General features: G+C 46.1%; 2 pseudogenes; both read right to left on the bottom strand.

Annotated features, from left to right (window-relative positions):
• Positions 1-598: 598 nt before the first annotated feature.
• On the bottom strand, positions 599-1432 carry LOC116104756 (annotated as a pseudogene).
• A 1220-nt stretch (positions 1433-2652) lies between these two features.
• Positions 2653-4137, bottom strand: LOC116104755 (annotated as a pseudogene).
• Between the last annotated feature and the right edge of the window lie 2255 nt (positions 4138-6392).

Here is a 6392-nt window from a genome sequence, read left to right as displayed (position 1 = left end):
ACTTTGTAGATCAGGCTGGCCTCGAACTCAGAAATCCTCCTGCCTCTGCCTCTCAAGTGCTGGGATTAAAGGTGTGAGTCACCACTGCCCCGATGGATTTTTTTTTTAATTATAAAAAAAAAATGTAATTACTCAGAAGCATTCAGAATGTCAACAAAACAGCTGCAATTTTTTTTTTTTGCAATTCCAGAGTGGTATTCAGTTAACAGGACAACCACCCTCATTAAGCTGCATCAGAGACAACTGAAGATGAAAAAAAAAAAAAATAAAAAATAAAACCAAAAGAAAACAAACAAACTGCTGTCCCCATAAATAACTATTTGTGCTGTGCACCAACAAGAACCTGCTTTAAATTTCCATGCCAATTTGCAACCCCCAGACTGTACCAGGCAAGGTGAGTGGCTATTGAAAATACCGCCAGGATAGGGCTATCTAAAGACACATTTGGTAGGGTGTTAACTATACAAAAAAAGGCACTGTACAGTTTAAAAACAAATCTTACATAGCCTTACATTTCAATTTTTTTCTTTAAAAGGAGTTGTGTACCAGGGGGTTAAATGCTTTTTAGACAAGGGAAAAAAACTGTGCTCGAACCAACTTATTCATCATCATCCTCTTCATCTTCCTCCTCTTCATCCTCCTCATCATCTTCCTCTTCCCTCTTTTTGAGGCAGGGTTTCTCTGTATAGCCCTGGCTGTCCTGGAACTTACTCTGGAGACCAGGCTGGCCTCGAACTCAGAAATCTGCCTGCCTCTGCCTCCCAAGTGCTGGGATTAAAGGCGTGCGCCACCACAGCCCGACTTCCTTCTTTTTCTTGCTCTTCTCAGCCTTGACCACCCCCTTTTTCACTGCATCAGGTTTTCCTTTAGCTCTGTAGGCAGCAATATCCTTCTCCTACTTCTCCTTCAGCTTGGCAGCCTTCTTCTCATAGGGCTGCTTGTCATCTGCTGCAGTGTTGTTCCACATCTCTCCTAGTTTCTTTGCAACATCACCAATGGATAAGCCAGGATGCTCGCCTTTGATTTTGGGGTGGTACTCAGAACAGAACAAGAAGAAAGCCGAAGGAGGCCTCTTGGGTGCACTGGGGTCCTTGAACTTCTTTTTGGTCTCCCCTTTGCGGGGGATGTAGGTTTTCATTTCTCTTTCATAACGAGCCTTGTCAGCCTTTGCCATATCTTCACATTTCCCCTTTTCTTTAGCAGACATGGTCTTCCACCTCTCTGAGCACTTTTTGGAGAACTCTGAGAAGCTGACAGAAGCATCCGGGTGCTTCTTCTCGTGCTCCTCCCGGCAGGTTTGCGCAAAGAATGCATATGAGGACATTTTGCCCCTCAGCTTCTTAGGATCTCCTTTGCCCGTATTTAGTTGATTTTCCACCGAGAGGCACAAGAGTCGCCCAGTGCCGGTCCTGCTCGCCTGCCCTGGCGCCATCTCCATGGAGCTCAGTGTAGTGCAATGGCCTTGAGAGTCAGAGCAGAGACTGTAACCGCTCTGTAACCGAGACTTTGGATTTTTAAAGAGACTGAATTTTAAAGTGTTTGAATTTGTAAAGACTGTGGGACTTGTAAAAAAAGTTTGTAAAATGTTTATATTATGATGTTGATGTTAATACGTCCAGTTGTTGAAGGGTCAATTGTCCTGGCTAGTTTTATGCCAATGTGACACAAGCTAGAGTTATCCTTTCAAGTAGAGAACCTCAACTGAGGGGAAAACAAAAACAAAAACAAACAAAAAAGCATGCCTGCATACGATTCAGGTGGAGGGCGTTTTCTTAATTAGTAATTGATGGGGTGGGGCCAGCCCATTGTGAGTGAGGCTACATCTGGGCTGGTGCTCCTGGGTTCTATAAGAAAGCAGACTGAGCAAGCCATAAAGAGCAAGCCAGTGAGGAGCACTCTTCCATGTTCTCTGCATTAGCTGCTGCCTCCAGGTTCCTGCCCTGCTTGAGTTCCTGTCCTGACTTCCTTTGATGATGGACAGTAATGAGGAAGTGTGAGCCAAATAAACCCTTCCTCTCCAAGTTGCTTAGGTCAAGGTGTTTCACCGCAGCAATAGTAACCCTCACTTAGACACCAGTGGGATGAATTCCCAATGTAAAATTTCCAAAATGGAGCTCCCTGGTGGGCGGGGAAACCGCGAAGGGGAAGCGGGTATTGCAATGGATAGCCCAGAGTGTTGGCGATGCCAGGGCCGTGAGCTATCCATCAAAGAAAGTTGTAGGCACAGAGTTGAGTCGCCTAAGGGAGAGGCCGTGTGTGCTGTGGCCTGCGGATGGCTGGACTGGAGGCATAGAGCTACCCAAGGCTATGCAAACCCAGACGATGCCACCAAGGGCCACCGACACTGATGTAGAGCTTTGGTCTTGTGTCAGTACAATTTTCTCTTGCTTTGTTTAATCCATAAATCCATCAAAAATCCATCATTAGCCCAGAGACTAATGTAACCCCTCATAGGTGTGCCTTTTACACTTGCCTGGTAGGTGACTTTAGATCCTGTTAAGTGGATAACCAATTCTGACCATAAAACCACCTTTACTTATTTATTTATTTATTTATTTATTTTTGAGAGAGGGTCTCTTTATGTGTCCCTGGTTGTCCTAGAACTCTTTTTTTTTTTGATGCAGTTTTAATTATCATCAGTTTTAATTATCATCAGTTCACAAAAGAGAAAACAAGCAAACCACATGCAGTAACCAACAGAACCTGGACAGCTTCCTGAAGAAACACATAGGAATAGAGACACAGGGCTCGGGAAGCCATCTGAACACAGGGAGGCAGCACCCTTCGAGAGTGTTCCTGACCCAGGGGTGCTTCAGGACCTGGGCCAGGCTCAGCCGCTCTGAGGGATGGTACCTAAGAAGCTTGGAGATCAAGTCCTGAGCTCCTGCAGGCACTCATGAAGGAAACTTAAAATCCACCTGGCAGATGTGTCTGTATGTCTCATTGGAGGTGCCCTCCCAAAGGGTGGCTCCCCCCCAGCAGCTCATAGCAGAGCATCCCAATACACAACAGATCAACCATCTCATTGTACATTTTCCCCTCATCATTTCTGGGGGCAAGTAGTCCAGAGTCCCACACATCATCTTTCTCCTGAGAGAGGGGGTATGCACAGACCACCCGAAGTCTGTGGTCTTCACCTCACCCCTGAGGCCCAGCAGAAGATTCTCTGGCTTGATGTCCCTGTGAATCATCTTGTTCTCATGGCATTCCGTCAGGGCACCTGACAACTCCTCTATTGTCGTGGCTGTACACTGTTGGTTCAACTTCTGGTTTCTCTGAAGCTCTTTATAGAGCTCTCACCTCCTGGAGAATACTTCAGAATTAACTACACCCCAGTGTCTACCCAAGTAGAAGTAGTTGTACAGGTGAAGGATATTCGGGTGTTGTAGGTGTGTCTGGATCTCTACTTCCCTCCGAAGTTGGTGCTCTAATCCCTCCTTCTCTACCTCAGACTTGAAGAGGACCTTCGGGGCCATGATGAAATGATTTTCCTTGAGTCGAGCCAGGTACACATGCCCAAATTTCCCCCCTGCCCAGAGGATGCCCAATTTCAAAGTCATTGATGGTGAAATGTTTCCTGGTTGAGGTGCTGGGCTCCATCTGGCCAGTGGTGGGGACCCCCTGAGGGAACCACGTGGAGCTGGAATTGATGCAAAAAGCAAGAGGAATTTATTGTTCCAGTGCATTGGGGTCATCCCAGACTGGAAGGAGAGGAGGCGAACTCTTTTTATAGACCAAGTGCTGGGGTTAAATGCATGTGCCACCATGCCTGATCAAACAATGGGTTTTAACAGTGTTTGCTATTATAGGTAAGAGGTTCTTTTGAGGGATGTGTTTGAGACAGGGTTTCATGTAGCCCTCCATAACTGACTTGGAATTTGCTGGGTAGCCAAGGCTGGCTTTGAATTCCTGGTTCCTACTGTAACTTCTACATTCCGGAATTATAGGCACTTTTGTTAGACTTTTTATTATCAAAGTTTAGGTTTCATTTTTGTTGATGTTGTTGTTATTTTAATAAATTGAACAACATTGTAATTTTTAAAGATTTATTTGTTTACATGTTTATGCCTGTGTATGTGTGTGTGTTTGTGCGCATGAATATGTGGAGAGTGTAGCCTGTGCACATATACGGAGGCCAGAGGAGGGTACTGGGTCTCTGTCAACCTCCATCTATCTATTCCTTTGAGGCAGGATCTCTCCCAAAACTGGGTCTCACATTTTCCCAGAGGAGAAGCCAAGTGGAAGCAATCTTCACATCTCTCTGCCTCAGAGAGCTACGCTGATAGCCATGTATGGAACAACCAGCTTGGGGCGTGGGTGTGGGGATTCACACTGTCATCCTCAGGATCACACAGCCAAGTACTCTCAAACGCTGAGCCTGTGTCTGGCTCCAACCTCAGAGTTTTTGTGTTTCTTCCGTTTCCTCCTTCCCATCAATCTTGCGTATTTTGTTAGCTTTACAGTACTGCAACAAATACTTAAGATCAACTTATGAAGCAAAAACGTTTGTTTGGGTTATAGCCTTGGCAGTATCAGTCCATGTTAGGGGGCTCTGTTGCTTTTAGGGCTGCGGTTAGGTGGAGCGAAGCTGTTTACTTCATGGGCAGGTTGTGAGAAAGAAGAGGCCAGGAGTCCTTCATCCCTTAAGACAGCATGCTCAGTGACCACTCTAGAGCCTTCGGCCAGGCGCCAGGTCCTCACTCTACTTCCCTCCAGCTTCCATAGGGCTGCTCTGGAGGTCAGGCCATGAACATGCACCTCTGGGTGACCAAGTTGATGACATTGCTCAGCCTTCACATGGGAATGTAGGGTGTTTCCCTCAGTTGCTATCTACCTTAGCTTTTCTTTCTTTTTTTATGTGCACTGGTATTTTGCCTACATGTATGTCTATGTGAGGTTGTCAGATCCCCTGGACTCAAGATACAGTGTGGATTGTCATGCAGGTGCTGAGAATTGAACCCGGGTCCTCTGGAAGAGCAGCTGATGTTCTTAACCACTGAGCCATCTTTCCAGCACCTACATTATATTATTATTATTATTATTATTATTATTATTTTGTTGTTGTTGTTTTTTCGAGACAGGGTTTCTTTGTGTAGCCTGGCTGTCCTGGAACTCACTCTGTAGACCAGGCTGGCCTCGAACTCAGAAATCCGCCTGCCTCTGCCTCCCAAGTGCTGGTATTAAAGGCGTGCGCCACCACCGCCCAACCATAAATTTTTTTTCTTAATTAAAAAATTTGGCAAAGAGCCAGGAAAAGTTACATGCATCTGTAATCCCAAGGCTTTGGAAGTCGAAGCAGGAGGATGCCAAGTTTGATTCCAATCTAAGTTACAAAGCAAAAGACTGTCTCTCTCTCTCTTTCTCTCCCCCCTCTCTCCCTCTCCCTCTCTCCCTCTCTCTCTCTGTCTCTGTCTCTGTCTCTCTCTCTCTCTCTCTCTCTCTCTCTCTCTCTCTCTTTGGTTTTTTGAGACAGGGTTTCTCTGTGTAGCTCTGGCTGTCTGTGAACTCATTCTGTAGACCAGGCTGGCCTCAAACTCAGAAATCTACCTGCCCCTGTCTCCCAAGTGCTGGGATTAAAGATGTTTACCACCACTGCCCAGTTTGGTTTTTTGTTTGTTTTTTTTTTTTTTTAATAAGGACAACATTTAATTGGGGCTGGCTTAAAGGTTTAAAGGTTTAGTCCATAATCAAGGCAGAAGCATGGCAGCATCCAGGCAGACATGGTGCGGGTGGAACAGAGAGTTCTACATTTTCATCTGGAGGCTGATATGAGGAAACTCACTTCCAGGTAACTAGAACGAGGTAAATGGTAAAGCCAATGCCCACAGCAACACACCTACTCCAACAAGTCTACACCTAGTAGTGCCACTCCCTGGGCCAAGCATAGACAAGCCATTACATTCCACTTCCCTGCTCCCCTAGGCTTGTTAAGCACCTGAGCCTGCAGGGGCCATAGCATAATGAAAAATACACTTAGTCCACGTTCCAAAGCCTCCATAGTTTAGCAATCTCCACAACGTTAAAAGTCCGAAGTTCAAGGTCTCTTCTCAGATTCAGCCAATCGTTTGCCGGACGAGCCGTGGATGGGAAGTCCAGGAATCTCGTAGTTGCTCAGTCCACGGGGCTAGTTGTTTCCGCAGGTGGTCTGTAGACGTAGGTTCCAACAGATGTGCTGGCAAGAAAGTGCAAGCAGGCGAAGAATGAGCCTTCCTTCTTCCCATGTCCTTAATGTAGGCCTCCAGCACAAGGTGTGGCACAGATGAAGGTGAGTACCACCATGCCTGGATCTGGGACTTGCTGGGTCAGAGACTGACCTTGAACTCAGAGATCTCCTTGCCTCAATCTCCTTTCTCTCTGGGACCCAGCCAAATTGAGGTGAGAAAAAAAAAAAA

Source organism: Mastomys coucha, unplaced genomic scaffold (genome assembly GCF_008632895.1).
Source record: "Mastomys coucha isolate ucsf_1 unplaced genomic scaffold, UCSF_Mcou_1 pScaffold22, whole genome shotgun sequence".
NCBI classification, from domain to species: Eukaryota; Metazoa; Chordata; class Mammalia; order Rodentia; family Muridae; genus Mastomys; species Mastomys coucha.
This window is presented reverse-complemented; position numbering and strand designations above follow the sequence as displayed.